General features: G+C 46.5%; 1 long non-coding RNA gene across 1 annotated transcript; it reads left to right on the top strand.

Moving 5' to 3' along the window:
* The first annotated feature begins 2022 nt into the window (after positions 1-2022).
* On the top strand, positions 2023-7244 carry LOC117042892. Its single transcript, XR_004426101.1, has 3 exons — positions 2023-2239; positions 6296-6375; positions 7208-7244. It is a non-coding gene; the product is annotated as an uncharacterized LOC117042892 (long non-coding RNA).
* The last annotated feature ends 12940 nt before the right edge of the window (positions 7245-20184 follow it).

Raw genomic sequence — 20184 nt, 5'->3', positions numbered from 1 at the left:
TGTGAAAGCAAAAGGGGAAGGGAATGTGCCCCTGTTGCCTTGGCCCGTTAAAGTTCCAAAGCAGCAGCAGCAGCAGATCAGAGGGAAGATATCTTCAAACAGATGTGGAAAACTGCATGAGAGAGAGAGAGAGAAAACCCACCAGTTGTGTGACTGGCTGGAGATGAAGTAACATGTGGACAAATGCACAGCATCTCATCTGCAGCCTTCTGCAGACAGACCACCAGCCCAAAGAGAAAATCACCCTTGGGTCCTCAACTGCATGGCTTATGCTTGTAGGTCTTTTAACTACAAAGATGGACAGTGGAATGTCCAGGTGCCGTGGCTATAATGGGTGGGAGCATTCCCTGCATGGAACATTTTTATCTGTCTATCCATCCCACAGCCTAATCATCCCCACCACCATCAAATCAAACATGCTTTACCTCCACAGTTGGAGGGCAGTATGCCTCTGTCAGGCTTTGGGGGAATCAGATCCCTCCCCCAGGGGCAGTAAATAAGCAGATCAAACAAAAGGAGCATTCTTACCAGATAGTTTCTTTAATAATCACAGTGAGAGACAAAGGAATGCATTTCTCTCTAGAAATGGCATTGCTCCCAGTAAAGGTTCACCCCCTCCTTCCCCATTAATCCAAGTCACTCCTGCATTGGGAAATCTGAGCTTGCTGCTGCTGCGCTCTCTGTTCTGTCACTCTCAAAGCCCATCTAGTCTTAGGCGAAGGCGGGTCAGGAATGCTGTCCAAGGACATTGAATCTGCCAGCTCGCGCACTCTCCCCCCCCCCTCTCTCTCAGTGTGGTGTAGTGGTTAAGAGCGGTAGACTCGTAATCTGGTGAATCGGGTTCGGGCCTCCACTCCTCCACATGCAGCTGCTGGGTAACCTTGGGCTAGTCATGCTTATTTGAAGTCTCTCAGCCCCACTCACCTCACAGATGAGCGGGATATCAAATCCAAACTCCTCCTCCTCCTCCTCCTCTTCTCCTCTCCTGGTGTTTTCTCTTCTAGCTGTTCCTCACCCAGTATTTCCCAGCTTTCTCCCTCTGGACTATGCCCTTCTGCAAACCACTGTTCTAAATCAATACTGTCCTCCTGCCCTTGGGAAGGTTCAAGAGAAGGGGGGTGCGGCTCCCACCATCCCTCCTCAGTCCAGCCCCTGACAGCCTCCGAATGGGGATAGTGCTCTTGTACGTAGGTCCTGTTTGGTCACTGTGCGAACAGGGTGCAGGACTAGGTAGATCTTCCCTCTGATCTACCGGGACACCTCTTATGTTCTTATACCTAATGATCCGTATCCTTAATGGTGACTAAACCATAGTAAATAATAAGCTATATACTTATATACGAACGAGGTGCGCCAACTCTAGGGGTGGAGGTGTCTTCTGCCCCCTCAATATTTGTTTCAAGGGGGACCTGCCACCCCCAAAAAATATTGAGGGGGGCCAGCCTGCATACTCCGTCAATGCTAGGTGCAACATTTTGTTTACTGGATTATATGCTCTGATCCTGTGGTTTATTTAGGCTGGATCTAGACACACCAAAAAAGCGTTTCCGGGAAACGCATTGTCAACTTCATAGAGGGAAATCACGTTGGCCAAAGATGGGACTCCACAGCGCCATCTGGTGTCACAGTGTTATAACGCACGTAAAACGCTTTTTCTTTACTAATGTAGCCGAGTCCATATTCCTACAGGCCTCTGCTCATACAACAGGGACTCACTTTCAAACCCTCGTCTTTGCAGGTCCCAATGCTCCCTCCAGATCTGATCCAGAGGGTTTCCCAACCCTCCAGCAGATATTTGGTGAGTGAGTGTGGGGAGCTTTGAGGTGGGCGGTGGGAGGAACATCCCATGGCACCAGTGGAAGCCCAATCTGCTTACACACAGACAGCATTGGCTATCACCCATGGACAAGGGAGGGAATAGTTATTCTCTTTAGTTTTTCCACCATTGTACATTGCAAAATCGGATAATCCTTTTGCCCTGATTAAGCTGATTGGTTCAGCTGAATGTTTGCAGTTCCCTGTGTAACTAGGAGGCCACGTTGGCGGGTATGTCAAGCCATGTTGGCATTGCCATTGGTAGCCTGGAGGGGGAAGCACAGCAGACAGAATTCCAGAAGACAGAACTGGGCCATCGTGTCCCGAAGGACACCCTTGCATTCTGTTGCAAGCCCAGAAACAACCTGTTGGAAAATGAAGTATTTTCAAGAAATCAACACTGGATCCTTCAGAAGACAACGCAGTAGGTGCACCAATTAGAAGCGACACAGAGATGTCTGTTGTTCTTGAGTTCATTGTGACAGACAGACATACAACCACAGGGGTCGTAAAATAATGGCTCCTTTTATCATATGATTGGCAGCAGAGGGATGAAAAAAAGATAACATATTTTATTTATTTACAGTATCTTTTCATATCTATAAAGAAATGTGAGCAAAGGAGGATCAATTTGAAATACGTAAATTGTTAGAAGTTCTTCCTTGTGAGTTCTTCCTATGCCCATCTACCCTCCTCCCCCAAATTAACAGGTTCTCTACAATCTTTTGTGATCCACCTGCCCTTCTAGAGGCCTGTTCCTAGTCTTCATTCTTCCCTTAATTTCTGGACTGATAAACTTAGGCATTAGTGACTTTATTCATAGCTTCAGACACATTTGTAACTGGAGAAAAAAATGTATGTGCATATTGGAAGCATAGATTGGGTTTGCTGGTATAAATGCCATGTGTCGAATCTGGTATTAAGCTAGGGATTGCCAGCCTCTTTGGAAGTTTTGAAAAGGGGCTATGGGTGCACAAGATGGCTGCCACCTGGACCTGGCAAAAACAAAATGGCTGCCGTGGTGGCATGGTATAACACAAGATGGTGGCCACATCTTAAAAATCAGTAAAGGGGAAATTGTTAGAAGGATCTAGAGAGGCTCAGTGATCCTCCCTGTTTCCTCGAAAACCTTCTACTGGTGATGTCATAACAGAAAAAATAAGCAGCACCTTCAAACAGAGGTGCCAAATGTGAGAGGAGGGTGACAGACCAATAAAAATGGCTGCAGAAGCCAGGCCATGGGCTTGCTCCCCTGTATGCTTGCTATTTCTTTGTCAGTTTTCTAAGGAGTATATTCCAGGTGGATGCTATTGACTTTGTCCAAACAGGTTGCTTGTCTAGCAAGTACTGTGCACTGTTAGCTGTGGCAGAATCAATTCTGGGTAAAAGGACTGAGTTTTTCTCCTCTCCTCAGTTGTGTGTGTGTGGTAGTGGTGGAGATATATTGTTTTCAGGACCCCATTCCCCTTGAGCACATGGTTGGCACAGTCAAAACGGCCAGGTACACAGGTTGCAAAGTGTGGGCAGCCTATGCTGTGTATATTTTACATTTTGATCATGACCATTAAAGAAAATTCAGAGAAAGAGAGCAGAAGACCCTCTGGAGAGTCTGGACAAAACAAAGCACACAATGCCTAACTGTTATTGGAAAAGCTAAAATATAGAGATGCCCCATGAAGAAGCAAAAGAGCTTATCAATGACCATGCTAAATGCATTTTGCATGACAGTTAGAAGAAGTCTATTCCATTTCATTTTGATCCCTGCCCACCCCACCACCCCCGTATTTTGAAGATGCAAATAAACAAAGCCACTGAGGGTCTCCTTTGCACATGAAAAATTGACATTGCAGTTGTGGTTTTTTAAAGAATGGCTTTTACAAAACAGCAAATATCAAAATGCCATTAAATATTGATAAAGTTTACAAAATTAAGGAAAGAAAAACGAGGTTGGAAGTCTTCTAAAAGTCTTAACATTTTTATGCTGCTGTTCCCAGGAATGTTTTTTTAAACAACAACAACAACAACAACAAAACAACAACAACAACAACAACAACAACAACAACAACAACAACAATTTATCTTCCTGAGTGAAATACTCAGGAAGGCATATTTGAATGTTCATGGTGTGGTTCTATGTGAACTGGCTAAAGGGAATTCTCTTTAGAACATGATAAGAATTCTGCTGGATCAGACCAGAGGCTTATCAAGGGCAGCATTTTGTTCCTGCAGCGTCCAACCAGATGCCCATGGAGGCATGAGGACGATAGCACTCTTCCCCTCATGTTTCTCCGGTAGCCTTCTTCTCCATGGATTTATTTAATCCCTCTGGGAAGCCATCTAAGCTAGCAAGCATAATGGCATTTTATGGTGACAAATCCCATAGTTTAACTATGCGAAGAAGTCTGTCTGACTGTTCCAACATTCAGTTTCGTCAGAGGGGTTCTAGTATTATGTTTTTATACACACACCTCTTTATTCACCTTCTCTCTAAATTGAGTCACTCCAGTCTCGTGATCATTTTGTTTGCTTTTGGGGGGGCATATTTTCATCTTTTTTGTGTTGCAACCAAAACTGTGCACAGTATTCTAAGTGCAGTTGCATCTTGATTCATTGGAAATAAAATATGCCTTCTGGCCACACACTCCATTGTCACCTCTCCCCTCCTCTCTTTACACCCCCTGTTTTGGCACATCTACCATTATTTATAAAACAAGAGTTTTTATAAATAACCAGGATTAGATGCTGGTTAAACTACTGTTTCTTGGTTCAGCTGTGTTTTAACAAACCCCGGTGTTATTTATGGCATGAGAGAGAGGGAAGGGAGAAGAAGGGAGTATATATGGGCCCAACATTCATTCTTGGTTTACTCAACCACAAATTCTTAGACTGACAATGCAATCCTGTACATACTAATTCAAAATTAAGTCCCACTGAGTGCAGTAGAACTTATTTCGAGACATGTGTGCACAGGTTTGCAGCCCAAGATTATTACATTTGAACCAGACCTATGAGAGAGAGAGAGAAGGCAAATGTATGTACAGGAAGTGATCTATCATATCTGGATTGCATACACGGGAATCATAGAATCATAGAATCACAGAGGTGGAAGAGACCACAAGGGCCATCCAGTCCAACCCCCTGCCAAGCAGGAAACACCATCAAAGCATTCCTGACAGATGGCTGTCAAGCCTCCGCTTAAAGACCTCCAAAGAAGGAGACTCCACCACACTCCTGTCCACTTCATTATCCACTGGAGATGGGAAACAGATCCTGCAAACTCAAAGTTCCTTCTGATTGCGAGTGTGGCATCAGCCAAACGACGAATGAGAGGAAATAGGCATTTAGATTCCAGAAGGACTGCTCCTACCCCTGTACAGAGGCAGGGGCAGAATGGAGGCAGGCCGAGCAAGAAAAGAACTTGGCATGTCAGACACAAAGCCTGGGCTCAGCCCAGTAGGCTGGGGCAATGGCAACGGCAAGGAAGGTGGCTCTGTAGTGGAGCATATGCATTGCATGCAGAATGTCTCAGGTTCAATCTGCCTGAAACCCCGCAGAAGGCACTGCCACTCAGTGTAGACCAGGGTTTCCCAAACTTGGGTCTCCAGCGGTTTTCGGACAACAACTCCCATCATCCATAGCTATCAGGACCAGTGGTCAGGGATGATGGGAATTGCAGTCTGAAAACAGCTGGAGACTCAAGTTTGGGAAACCCTGGTGTAGACAGTCTGTACCTTAGATGGTCCTCAGGGCTGCCTCAGTATCAGCCAGAGTCCTATGTTCCTTCGAAGGAAATTGTAGCTTATGAGCAGAGCAGAGCCGAATCTGGATTTTGGGAGCAGAACGATGCATTTGATGGTGGTCCGTTGGCCTGATCCAGCAGGATCTTCTTATCTTCATACCCCAATACTGGCTGAACAATAGTTTCACTGGTCAGCCAGTAAAACATCAGTTGGTTGGAAGGCGTCTCTCCCCAGAATTCGTATCATAATCTTTTTATTTTATTTTCAAATGACTCTTTTCTCCGCTTGTCACTACTCTAACGTATGTGACTGGCAATTTGTTTCTTTTTAAGAAGAATTAATTAGGGAGGAGGGAGTTTGCATAAATAAAGAATCGCTTCCTTTAAAGCGGATGATTCTGCTGGCAAAATGTGGCACGTGTAAGTGGGGAGGAATTGTAGCATGTCAGCCTCCACTTGGAAATCGGCTCCTGAAATCCTGTCTCTTCGCTCGCTGCAGTCGATGGAGCAGTGGGGAACCAGCTCTCCACATTTTGTTAGGGAGTAATTACATTATTCATATTTTATTTATCCCCTCAAAAGAAACAAGTAATTATTATTACACAATCTGTACCCTCCCCGCCCCCCCAAAAATACTGCTTTGGAAAAATTATCAATTATAATCTAGAAGATTGTCCCCCAAGTAATACTTCAAATGCGTCTCATTACATTTTTGTTTTGTTTTGTTTTGTTTTGTTTAAGGAAGTGTGGTGGAAAAAACAAAGAACTGCTGTGCCGTTGTCTTTTACTTCTCTTTAATGTCGGGTTCAGAAGTAATGATGGTGAGAACAATCAGCCTTCAAGTCTCTGTTTTCCTGTGTTTACTCATTAAACATGAGAACCAGGTGCTCTCATGGGGAGAAAAGCTCATTGTAACATTGGCTTTAGATATCAAAAAAAAAAGCCTTTCACCTTTCACTAACAAGCATAACTTCACAGGCAAGGGGGCTGAGATAAATAAAGGAATAAATAAAGGAAGGGGCCCTGCTTTAAAATGAAATGGCAGGGCCCGATCCTGTAAACAAACACTTCTGGTGTGGGGGCAGAAGACTCCCCTACTCTTGGAGAGGAATCTGACGGAACACAACAAAGCTTTGCCTCACGCAAAGGCTATGCAGGTGGAGGTGCTTTGCCATATTTCGTTCTCTTGCACATGTTACCGGAGTAGCCTCAACATTAAACCAAATGCTGCCTGTAAAAACAAGGATAAATTGGACCCAGTTCCAGAATATAATTTCTTGCCGGAAACATGTAGCAGTGGCACACCAATGTCTCTTAACTCTTCATGCTTCCTTCAACCTGACCTCACCACCACCACCACCACCCTTGCCTTTGGGATCCTTGCCCTTTAGCTCCCCTATTTCCTGGCACCTCTTCCAGGCCCTCAGCCTCCAGTTTGATCCCAGCCAAGCAGACAATTTTCGCTTCCCTCACAGAAGTTGGATTGCGAACCTTTTACTTCCAGGAGCAGCTGAACATTCTCTTCCAATCAGGGGCTTCATCACCATGAACAACATTTTAAGACTGTATAATAAAAAAATAATTAATATAAAACATAAACAAAATAAGCCGAGTCCCTTGGCCTAGGCTTCTTCACTTTTGTCTTCCTTTCAGGAAAGGGAAGGTGAGACAGGGCGAGGAGAGAGAAGAGTATAAAGTCTCCCAGTTGATTTATCTCCTGAGGTGATGGTCTCTTCAGGAACTAGAGGTAGCGCAGGCGACCAGGGTCGGCCTAGTTGGGCATATGCTAAGGGCTCACAATCCAGTTGGGCCCCTTGCCCAAGGGTTCTGGAGATCCTAGAGTGGACACTGACTAGTGGTAGCACCTCATTGAGCTCCCCGTCTTTCATGTCTGTTCTCTACTTTTTGGTTTTTATGTCTTCTGATGCCATTCCATAGAATTGTGGAGTTGGAAGGGACCGTCTTGCCCAACCCCCTGCAAGGCAGGAATCTTTTCCCCATCCCACCCACAGCCACACTGTCCCTAAGCTCCCTTCTTAGAGCTCGTCCCCTTTGCGTTTTCTTTCTCCAAAACCGAAACAAAACCTTGCAATGGGAGCTTATATTGTGTGTGGAGGGGGATCAATAGGAATATGGCTGGCATGTTTTGTGTGGTTCGTTTGTTATGCTTTCTGGAGATTTCCCTCTTTTCTTCTGGTTTTTATGGCTGACCTTGTTCCTGTTGTTAGTACAGAGGGGTGGTGTGTGTGTGTGTGTGTGTGTGTGTGTTTCCCCTCCTCCTTTTTCCTCCTCCAGTGTGGCACTTCTGTAATGTTTTTGTTCTTTGTTCTAGTTCATTCTCCCTTTGAGGTTCCCTCTGATGTTGAGTCAGCGGCATGTTTTTGATACATTCTTCCCTGGCATGTGCATCCTCACTCCAGGTATCAAAAACCCAGAGCAGCGGTTATTTGGAGGGACACTTGTTCGGAGCGACAATGCGTGCCTCGTCCTAATGCCGTCCGCCGCAATGGCCACCTGAGTCAACAAATGACCGGTGTTTGAACAAAGGAACAACAGACCTGCACTTTCTGTCAGGCTTTGCGTTTTCACTTTGGCTGTGGCACACACACACACACACACACACACACACACACACAGGACTCCTGTGCTGTGGGGCTTTGAGGAGCAGGTGCATGACCAGGAGGCAGCTGAAAAGGCATGATGACTTGTGTCGTTTGGATAATACCTCTAGCAGCCAGGCCTCCAATGAAAGGGCAGCTTGTTTTGCCATTGTCTTTTAAGGTCAGGGTCATAAGAACAAACATAAGAAGAGCTCTGCCGCATCAAACCAATAGTCCCTCCAGTCCTGTTTCCCACAGTGTCCAACCAGGTGTCTCCAAGAATCACACACAAAGGGAAGCCTTTTCCCACTGCATCTCCTGGTGTAAACTGTAGTATTTTAGTTCAGTCCCTGTTTCATGTATAGTTGTACCTTGGATCTCAAAGGCCTTGGCTCCCGAACAAATCAGCTCCTGAACGAACCTGAAAGTGAGTGTTCCGGTTTCCAAACGATTTTTGGAAGCCGAATGTCCAGCACGGATTCTGCAGCTTCTGATAATCAGAAGCCACGCCTTGGTTTTCAAACGTTGCCGGGAGTCGAATGGACTCCTGGAACACATTCTGTTCGAGAACCAAGGTACGATTGTATGTTCCAGTATACAGAGGCTTTAGAGACCAGGCCCCGAAAGTGGGGGGTATTGTCACCAGTCCCATGTCATGGTCAGATCATTTCCTGTTGAGATCTAGATTTTCAGCACCTTTCCCCTCTGCAGAGGCAGGGGAACCTATTGGGATGGTCCACTCTTGGAGGCTAATGGACCCAATAGGTTTCCAGGTGGCTCTGGGGGATTTTCTGACTGATAGGCTCATGTTGTTGTTATTGTTGTTGTTGTTGTTTAGTTGTTCAGTTGTGTCCGACTCTGCGTGACCCCATGGACCAGAGCACGCCAGGCACTCCTGTCTTCCACTGCCTCCCGCAGTTTGGTCAGACTCATGTTGGTAGCTTCGAGAACACTGTCCAACCATCTCATCCTCTGTCGTCCCCTTCTCCTTGTGCCCTCCATCTTTCCTGACATCAGGGTCTTTTCCTGGCAGTCTTCTCTTCTCATGAGGTGGCCAAAGTATTGGAGCCACAGCTTTAGGATCTGTCCTTCCTGTGAGTACTCAGGGCTGATTTCCTTCAGAATGGATAGGTTTGATCTTCTTGCCATCCATGGGACTCTCAAGAGTCTCCTACAGCACCATAATTCAAAAGCATCAATTCTTCAGCGATCAGCCTTCTTTATGGTCCAGCTCTCACTTCCATACATCACTACTAGGAAAACCATAGCTTTAACTATACGGACCTTTGTCGGCAAGGCAATGTCTCTGCTTTTTAAGGTGCTTTCTAGATTTCTCATTGCTTTTCTCCCAAGAAGCAGGCTCATCCTGTACATCACCCTAAAGTTGTGCAATGCAGGCAGCAGAGCAGTGTGGATATGCCTGTATACAGCCAAACTTCTGGAACTGTAGCATGCAAGGGTAGACTTCAGCAACCTGAGAACTTTAACTTCATTTCTCTTTTAAAAGCAATTTGCGGAGCCAATTTCTGTTGCTATGACTGCAATCATAAGCCTGTGGGCCATGTCTGCTGAAAGCTGATGAGGAGCCAAGCACTTCCAGCAGTCAAAGGGTGGGCTTCAGGACTCCTCCCTATGGTAAGGTAAAGGTAAAGGGACCCCTGACCATTAGGTCCAGTTGTGTCCGACTCTGGGGTTGCGCTGCTCATCTCACGTTACTGGCCGAGGGAGCCGGTGTACAGCATCCGGGTCATGTGGCCAGCATGACAAAGCCGCTTCTGGTGAACCAGAGCACCGCACTAAAACGCCATTTACCTTCCCGCCAGCGTGGTATCTATTTATATACTTGCACTTTGACATGCTTTCAAACTGCTAGGTGGGCAGGAACTGGGACCGAGCAACGGGAGCTCACCCCGTCACGGGGATTCGAACCACCAAGCCCTAGGCTCTGTGGTTTAACCCACAGCGCTGCCCGCGTCCCCCTCCCTCTGGTAGCTGGTGATAAATAAAGTATGCAGATGTGCTGAATTGGTGGAATTGTTCTGGTAATTCAGAATGGGAGTTTTCTTGGTAAGGAATTTGGACTTATGAGGCACAGAATTGTAGATTTCCTTAGTCCCACATGCAAGCGTGGCATCAATGGGCAGCAGCACCAATGAGATATGAATGCAGGCTGAAAGTGGCTGCCAGCTGGCACTGCATTGCTTCACCAAGGTAAACTCTCCAGGCCTTCCTTTGAGCCCTCTACGGTCCCCCAGATCAGCTGAGGGTCTCGTCAACTCAGGAGCACAAGTAACTCCACCCACCAACCCCTCTCACACACAAACAACTGCAACAGTGAAGTTTGCCTGGTGCCTTCATTATGCACCAAGCAAAAACGTTCCTTATTAACCAGGCCTTTGGTTGACCTGATCAACACCTTATACCCTTTTAAAATGTGGCTCTTGGGGTGTGTGTGTGTTATTTTGATTTTATATATTGTGATCTTTTCTGTGAACCGCCCTGAGACTTCTGGGTATAGGGCAGTATATAAATTCAATAAATCAGCATCATCATCATTATCACCATCATCATCATCATCAACTGAATGCAACCAACCATGCTCCGAGCTCTGCAACTTCTCACCAGTGTGGTGTAGTGGTTAAGAGCAGTAGTCTCGTAATCTGGTGAACAAGGTTCGCATCTCCGCTCCTCCACATGCAGCTGCTGGGTGACCTTGGACTAGTCACACTTATTTGAAGTCTCTCAGCTTCACTCATCTCACAGAGTGTTTGTTGTGGGGGAGGAAGGGAAAAGAGAATGTTAGCCGCTTTGAGACTCCTTCGGGTAGTGATAAAGCGGGGTATCAAATCCAAACTCCTCCTCCTCCTCTTCTTCTTCTTCTTCTTCTTCTTCTTCTTCTTCTTCTTCTTCTTCTTCTTCTTCTTCACACTGCACAAACAAACAAACAAACAAACAAACAGATAACTAAAGAACCTATCCCCGTGATGCTGACATCAAAACTCTACACATACACTAAGCAAAAGAATGGAAAATCATTATCCCACCCTTCTTCCTCCCCCCCTCCCTGATTTACTCCCCCCACCCTACCTCACAATGTCAGCAACAGCAGCGTCTCACACCAAATGTAGCTGATCTGTAGAAAGGACTCGATGAACTTAGAACAGAGAAGTTGTATGTACCCTTGTTGTCTATGAAAATCCTTCAATTAAAACTATTAAAACAAAAACACCCAGGAGCACATGAGATGGAAAGAAGGAAGACTAATGCTGAGCCTACTCTAAAATTTAGTGGCCCTCCAAAATTTTGCTGTCCTCAGGGAGGAGCTATGACCCAGGCAGGAACAGGGCACGGTATAACACCATTTCAGAACGTAAGCCCTGAGCTGCCTATTTGAACACACAATTCAGAACACCTCCACGAACACAGAAAAAGTCACTCAAGAGAAGGCTAACCTGGAACCTTTCTCCCCGCCATGAAATCTATTCCTGGACTTTAACCTTAGCGTTGGAGAGAGCCTTTAGTCCTGCATTGCATTTTGTGGCCTGAACCATATGGGCTTTTCTCCAGAATGTGTGAATTAACTCATAGAGGTTGATGTGCATTGAATATGCAAAACTCAGAAGCCTGTTTGCATGATTAAGATAGCGCTTCATCTCGCATAATCACAAACACATACCCCATACCCTCTTGGGGAAAATTGCAACCATCTCTAGTGCATGCTCGTTCCTGCACATTTTCTTTTGGACTTTCAAGTGATGCACTTAAGTTTGAGCTGTGAACTATGCAAGAACCTTCCAAATCCTTACTGCTTGGTCCAAGTCCATTGCCAGTCATTCAGTAATACAATAATTATACCCTCTTCGGGGTATAATTAAAACTCGGCCTAATAAGATAAATATCCAAGGTTAAGACCTGGATTGCTCCTATATACACCAGTCTGGATATCAGGAGCAGCTGGGAACATCACCTTAATAGTGCTGTACCTGCCAAGTGTGGTTTATGAGGCCACTCACAATATTCACAGACCTGACACCCTAACAATGGAGTCCCCACCCCTCACAGATCTGGCTGGTGCTGACTTTGATGGCTTTTTGGCACCATATCTAATCACCCAGGCTTCATGCTAATGGCAATTTGGGTAGGGGTGGGGTGGGGGACATATGTTTACAGATGTGCTGATCTGGTTCGGGCCGTATCAGTGTTGAGTTTTTAAATAATATTGGTTGTCTTATTGAGCTGGTGCTGTTAATTTTAACTTGCTCTGGGATTTATTTTTTAAACGACGAGATAGCTATAAATGTTTTAATTAAAAATGAAGCAAAAACATCACTGCAAAACCCAATATATTTTACAGTGATAAAATACTATAATGCTCAATTCAAAAATGACTAAAACGGGATCTTCCCCTCCTCCCTTAAAAAAAATTAATCCAATGCTTCAGCAACAGAACAGACCCTACACTATCAGTCCCCCACTATCAGGCATTTTTTAATCCTCTTTAATTGCTCCAAATCAGGAGAGGGGAGCCCTATTCCAGCCTGAGGGCCACATTCCCTTTCGGACAATCTTGCAGGGGCCGCATCACATGGCAGTGGTGTGTTTGGAGCAATGAATGCAAATTTTGCCTTTGTACAGGAGGCTAGTTTCTACTCACATTTGCACTCGCACACTAGTCTCCACCCAGACAAGCAAGAGGCATTATCGGAGTACACAGGGACACATTCCAGCCAATCACAAACACCCTAAAGGGTGGAAAGTAGCCCTGGTGAGGGGTGTGGCCCGCGGAGAAGGGGTGTGCTGAGCAGGCGGCATAACCAGGGGCTGCACAGAGAGCACTGAAAGATCTCAGCTGTCTGAGGTTCCCTCCTCCAGTTGCAAATCATGCTGGCAGCCCATCGTATGGAATCCACCCATTTGTTTTTAACAGGCAAAACTGCAACTAGAAAACTAGCTAGAGCAAATATGATCCTATAATAGGTCTGTTTTGTCAGCAAAAAGACCGATATATCTTTGCCTTCCCGATTCCCTTTGTTCCTCCAAAGCAAACCAGTCCATTACAGATTGGTCTATACCTGTAACGCTACCTGTTCCCAAGGTTTCCGCTGCGGATTGCCCACATAGACACTGGAGTCCTTTCAGTGCATCCCATGAGGAATTGTCCTTGAGATCACAGAAGGTCCAGGAAGCACAGCAGAACTCACCTACCTTGAGCGGCACGTTCAACCACAGGATAGTTATTCCCAGACTCCACCAGGTGGGTGACAGCAATTTCGTGATTTGTTTGCCCGTGTCAACAAGGAGCACACCAGGGAGGGGATGAGATTAGTTTTCATACAAAGCTGCCTTATGCAGAGTCGGGAGAGTGGCCTCTCATCTCTTGACTGGTGTGGCAATAGCTCTCCAAGGTCTGAGGCACAGACTCCCTCCTAGTCCTGATCCCCGAGAGTCTGCCAAAGCCAGAAACCGAACAAGGAATGAGCTGTATTCCTGAGCCCTCCTTCTTATTGGTATCCTAGATTTCTTTGAGCAGGGAAGACTTTTGCCAGCTCGGATTTGCAGTTCTCCTCACTTCAAGCTGAGGAGGTAGAGGAAGGTATATGATACTTCTGAAGGCATATGATGCTTCTGGTACATTTTACCACCATGCCACGCAGCTAATGCATGTTTGAAGTGGAGAAAAAGAAAGCAAGGACGCTGATTCACTTCTCATCTACAATGCCCTAATGATGTGTCACCACCACCATCTAAAGCAGCTCAAATCCTGGTGTGTGTTGCAGGGGGAAGGGAATACCTAATCTTATCCCACTAATAACAAGAGCTGTTTATTACTTCATTTGAAAAAATGCAGGCTCCTTGCTGGAAGCCTTCTCACTCGCTCCAGCATGCCATGGCTTGATGGAGCAAACATACCATTTGAAACACGCTTGACCTCGGTTCATCCTTAACACGCCTATCTAAATTGCTGGTGGCATAACTCTGTTAATTGAACATATGCACCACTTGAGGCATGGGACTTCGGCAAGGAACTCGTTGCCTTGTTGCTTTGAGTGCAGGTTGGCACAACCAGATACCTTGCAAGGAGCAAATCCACCCAGTCCTCTCCCTTCTTCTCTTCCCACCCCCCCCCACCCCACCCCACGCCATACTTTTGAAAGGCAATGCAAAATAGGAGGTTTGGCCCCACTCTGGTGAGAATCTTCAAAGCGGGACTCCCCCCTCTGTGATCTGAAGGATTTTCAAGAAGGAATCCCCTCCAGCACTAGCAACTCTCAGAAGGGATGCCAGCACCCTGTAGAACAAAAGCTTTGAAGATGGGGCCTCCCCATTGATAGAAGTCTTTGCAGAAGCTCCATCCCTACCTTCCCTGTTGGAAAGTCTTTCAAGTGCCAGGAAGTTAGAGACTTTCAAAGGCTTCAGTCGCAAAAAAAGGACAGGAGGACGGCCCTTTGTTTGGATCTCAGGTTGAAGGTCAGTTATAAGGTCTGCTGGAAGCGCCAGCTGCACAAAGGCAGAAAATATACCAGCCTTTTGTCAATCAAACTCACAGGGGTCTCGCTTCTGCAAAATCTTCAGCAGAAAATGTGATCATCTGTCCTGCCCTTGTGCTGCTCTTATATTCATTTTGCAATATGGGGAATCTTTGGCACTCCAGATTCTATTGGACTCCATTGGCCATCAGACCTAGCAAACTCGATCAATGGTCTGAGATTATGGGACTTGCAGTCCGGAAACATCAGCGTGCGGCACATGTTCCCCACCCCTGATCCAAAGAAAGAGTCCTATACCTCTCTTAGCATCTCCTTCTGTTCCAGAGGTTCAGTTAATTCTAGATTGCCAGGTACAACATCCTACAGCAAATTACCGAATTCTGTTCCTTTTCAAGCTACGTTGGGTGAAATCAATAGATAACTGTAAATAGTAAAAACAAAATAAAAAATTCTTTCCAGTAGCACATTAGAGACCAACTGAGTTTGTTCTTGGTATGAGCTTTCGTGTGCATGCACACTTCTTCAGATATACTGAAATAGAAGTCACCAGATCCTTAAATATAGTGAGGGAGTGGGGAGGGGTATTACTCAGAAGGGTGGTGGGAATGGGTGATCGGCTGATAGGTGTGGAAAACCTGTTGAGGACTCTTAACGGCTGCAATTAGTCTTGCAGGGAAAGGCAAGGGGTGAGATGGCTAAAGATAGCTTTGTTATGTATAATGAGATAAGAATCCAATGTCTTTGTTCAGACCAGGTTTCTCCATGGTTTTAAGTTTGGTGATTAGTTGCAATTCAGCCACTTCTCTTTCCAGTCTATTTCTGAAATTTCTTTGTATTAAGACAGCTTCTTTGAGATCTTTTATAGAATGTCCTGAAAACTGGAGGCATTGTTTATTACTGTGCAAATTACACTGTCTTAGAACAGGGCTGGCCAACATTTAGCCTTTCAGATGTCTCTGGACCACAATTCCCATTGTCCGTGACTTTTGACCACACGGCTGGAATTGATGGGAGTTGGAGTTCAACATCGGGAGGGCGACAGGCAAACCATCCCTGTCCTAGAAGAACTATGTAGGTTGACTTCTGTGGACCTTCCACAATGAAAAGTGCATGGCAGGGGAGTAATTACACCCCAAAATCTTGGTTAGGGTAATCAGGGGTCAGCAAACTTTTTCAGCAGGAGGCTGGACCACTTTCCATCAGACCTTATGGGGCGCTAGACTATATTGGGGGGGGGGAGTGGATAAATTCCTATGCCTCACAAATAACCCAGAGATGCATTTTAAATAAAAGCACACATTCTACTCATGTAAAAACACCAGGCAGGCCCCACAAATAACCCAGAGATGCATTTTAAATACAAGGACACTTTCTACTCCTCTAAAAACATGCTGATTCCCGGACCATCCGCGGGCCGGATTTAGAAGGCAATTGGGCCAGATCCGGCCCCCGGGCCTTAGTTTGCCTACCCATGGGGTAAATGATCACATCAGAATTATTGTGATCAGCATTAGGAATTATTGCCTGGTGTGGAATTTAACTAGGGGAAAAGGTGTTGGCATTTGCCTTCATATATCTTAGTCTTAACCTTCCTTTCTAGACTTGGTGCTGCCTCAATATAGCTGTGTGCTTCTGCCACTGGGCTCCATTGAAAACAGCTTCTCCAATGTAAACCAGGAAGTGACTTCTCCAGACAATGGAACAATTCTTCTTTTATCTCTATGGCTGCAATCTCCTGGGTGATGCAGATGCCCTTAGTAGGTTGGATGTGCATGTGTACTCTGTCCGTTTCCCTCCCACCCACCCACCCACCTTCCCGTGGCCCTGGGCGCTGGCAGTGCACGGTACACCACTGCCTCTACCTCACTTGGCTTACAAGGAAAATGTCTCAAATTGACTATTATTGACTTGCATGAAAGACTCTGTAATTTGAAAACAGAGACACTGAATGTACTCTTGTTACTTATAGAAAATCTATCTATCGTCTATCTATCTATCTATCTATCTATCTATCTATCTATCTATCTATCATCTGTCTGTCTGTCTGTCTGTCTGTCTGTCACTTAGGGGGAGGTCTTTTCAGAGGGGAAAGCTGTAATGGGGGAGTGGGCCAATAGCCATTTCTCCACTTCACACTCCTCCACTGCCATTCTACCTCTTTGGTGTAGCCCACATGAGCATGTCCATGTCTCACTCTTTTTGCAGCATCTCATTCAGTGTTTCCCAGACTTGGGTCTCCAACTGTTTTTTTGGACTACAACTCCCATTATCCTTAGCTAGCAGGTGCAGTGGTCAGGGATGGTGGGAACTGTAGTTCAAACACAGCTGGAGACCCAAGTTTGGGAAACACTGCACTGATACCTGTCTGTCGACCTGGGAACAAATTAAAACCTGTTTGATTGCCTTGCGGGGACGCGGGTGGTGCTGTGGTCTAAACCACTGAGCCCTGGGCTTGCCGATCAAAAGGTCGGCGGTTCGAATCCCCATGATGGAGTGAGCTCTCATTGCTCTGTCCCAGCTCCTGCCAACCTAGCAGTTCGAAAGCACGCCAAAAAGTGAAAGTACATTAATAGGTACCGCCTCAGCGGGAAGGTAAACGGCGTTTCTGTGCGCTGCTCTGGGGTCGGTGTTCCGTTGCGCCAGAAGCGGCTTAGTCATGCTGGCCACATGACCTGGGAAAACTGTCTGCAGACAAACACCAGCAAACTCGGCCTGTAAAACAAGATGAGCGCCACAACCCCAGAGTCGTTCGTGACTGGACTTAACTGTCAGGGGTCCCTTTACCTTTCGATTGCCTTGCATTTCTGCTGCCGTACATCCCTATTATGCTGGTGACAAGGAGGACAAACTGTTTTGTGTGTATGTGTGTGTGTGAGAGAGAGAGAGAGGTGGGGAGGAGTACTGAACAGAGCAGCTCTAAGTCGGGGATTATTTTACCGCTTCACTAAAAACACCTACGAATTGGCCTCTGGGGTTATTGGATCCAGAGCCTCTGCACACAGAAATATTTTTTCAATCAAAGTGTTTGGTTTCTCTTGGCTTCCGAGAGGCAACCTGCTTTTAGCAATGGTGCCCAATTTGGACGGCAGCGGTGCCATTCTGCAGGGCTCCCACCTTCACAATAGAAACAGTGTAAGAAGCCAAAAGCCCCAGCAGCGTCTGGCTTTGCAGCAAGGATTCTGGTGCAAAGATTCGTGCTTGTTTGTTTAATCCACCTCTGTTTAATTTTTTTTAAAAAAAGAAACATGAATAGTGCTGTGGCTATCTGCATATTTTTCAATATATTTCCTTGCCATCCCACCCCACCCCCCCCACCCCCACCAAGAAGGCATTTCATGTTTCCTTTCTCTGCATCTGTTTTTATAAAAGCAGGCACAGAGTGTGTTTTGGATAGTGTCTGGGAGGAGAATGAAAAGTAAATTCTCGATTGTTTTTGAGCCAGTTTCCTCTCCCCCCCCTCCCCCCCTGCCTTCCACGCACCCTTCTCTCCGACTTTGCTCTTTGCAGACACATCAACGGTTTCCCTCAAGTGCTTATTATTAGCATGACAAGTCTTGTTGCCTTTGCTCTTTAATCCTTGTTGGCAAAACACATAAAACTTCCAGTTCTGTATCTGGATGGGGCACGGGTTCTGCTTGTGGCTCTGTCAGCACTTGATAACGCAGAGCAAGCACCAGGAGTTAATTGCATCGTCCAAGTTCCAGAGCCGCCATTTCATCAGCATTTCTCCCTCTGCAGCCACTTGGGGCCTGGGAGGTGGGGGACAAGTGAGATACGATCTGGTGGTTTTATCACCTCCTCCTCCTCCTCCTCCTCCTCCTCCTCCTCCTCCTCCTCCTCCTCCTACAGAATAACAACAAATGCAGACTCTCCAAGTGTCCCTATTTTCCAGGGACAGTCCCGGATTTACAGAAGCCATCCCGGTTCTGATTTGATCCTGGAACATCCCGCTTTTCCTTAGGATGTCCACAGGGGCATTCCTAGCCCCTTGGCTGCCCGGGGCGGGAAGCCAAGAGGCACCCCTGGGGGCAGGACATCGCGGCGTGTGTGTGCGTCATGATGTCATGATGCACGTGCACAGCATGGCGGCCCCCCCCCCGGATGCTGGGTTGCAGCTCCTGCCTCCGCAGGGGGGGGAGGGAAGCAAGACGGACGCCCGCTTTGCTTCCTTTTTTCTCCCCTTTCGGCCGCTTCTTTCTGCGCGAGGGGTGGGCCAGCGAGGAGGGGGTGTCATGCCAGTGACAAGCATGATGCCCCCTCCTCGCTGGCCCGCCCCTCGAGCAGAAAAAAGCCACTGGGAGGGGGAAAAGGCGGTATGCTCCCATTCGGGGGCCTGCTGGGCGGGGCGGGGTAGGGAGGGGGCGGGCAAAGTGTCACCCCCCTCCCCTGGAACCCGGGGTGGCCCGCCCCCTTGCTCCGCCCCTGGATATCCATATTTTCATCAGAGAAATGTTGGAGGGTATGGAGTTATGCAGTGCTTCCCCCCCCAAAAAAACATGTTTAGGGGTACTCTCATTTTCCTGCTCATATTGAAATACTGCCCCTCAATCTTATATTCACAAAATGTTTAGGGGTATGCGTACCCCTGCGTACCCCCAGGAAAAAAGCACTCGAGTTATGCAACCCCAGAGCCAAGGAGATAAGTAACTATACAACCTTTAGAAGACATCTGAAGGCAGCCCTATATTGGGAAGTTTTTTTTAATGTGTGATGTTTAATTATGTTTTTATAAACGTTGGAATCTGCCTAGAGTGGCTGAGACAACCCAGTCAGATGGACAGGGTATAAATAATAAAATTACTATTATTATAATGGAATAGGATGTCCCTATTTTCATTGGAGAAATGTTGGAGGGTATGCAAAGGATCTGTGGGGCTGCCTTTCAAGGCTGCTTTGGGGTGGGGTGGCCATGTGCCTTACTTTATAGGGGACATTTCTCTAAATGAAAGGCTTTCGAGCACAGTCGTCTAGTTGAAGGGCTGTCCAAGTTTGTTTCCGCCTTTGATTCATCTTGGCCCATGACCCCAGTTACAGGAGGCAGACTAGGGCAGACTAGGACCTCTGCCATTGGCCAGGGAACCAAGAACCAATGGGGTGCTGCTTTCCTTGCCTCCCAGGAAGAACACTGTGGCAAGGAGGAGAGAGAACTGTCCCCATCCATCCAACCTAAGTGAAGCGACTTCTGAGAACTTGCTTTTCCCTACCCTACTAGAAGGAACACTCAGAATGACTTTGTTGGTGCCTGTTTGCCTTCTCTCCTTCCCCTCTCAATCCCCTTTCCTTTTGCACCATGTCTTTTAATGTTGAGGGCAGCGGGTCTTCTTATGATTGAGCATTGAAAGCCTCTCTGGGGGCCTTTTTAGGCTGAAGAATGAGGTGAAAAATTTGTCAAGTAAATAAACAAACTAGTGGCTCCAGAAGCATATTTGATAAGCAAACAGAAGCAAAGGGGAAACAGGTGAAGGAAGAACAAGTTTTGTTGCATTGTGTCCCTACCAGCTATGAGATAAAACCTTTGCTTGTTTGGGGAGCTGCAGTGACA

The sequence above is a fragment of the Lacerta agilis genome, chromosome 2 (assembly GCF_009819535.1).
Source record: "Lacerta agilis isolate rLacAgi1 chromosome 2, rLacAgi1.pri, whole genome shotgun sequence".
NCBI lineage: Eukaryota > Metazoa > Chordata > Lepidosauria > Squamata > Lacertidae > Lacerta > Lacerta agilis.
Note: the sequence above shows the minus strand (reverse complement) of the source record. Positions and strands in the feature narration are given on the sequence as shown.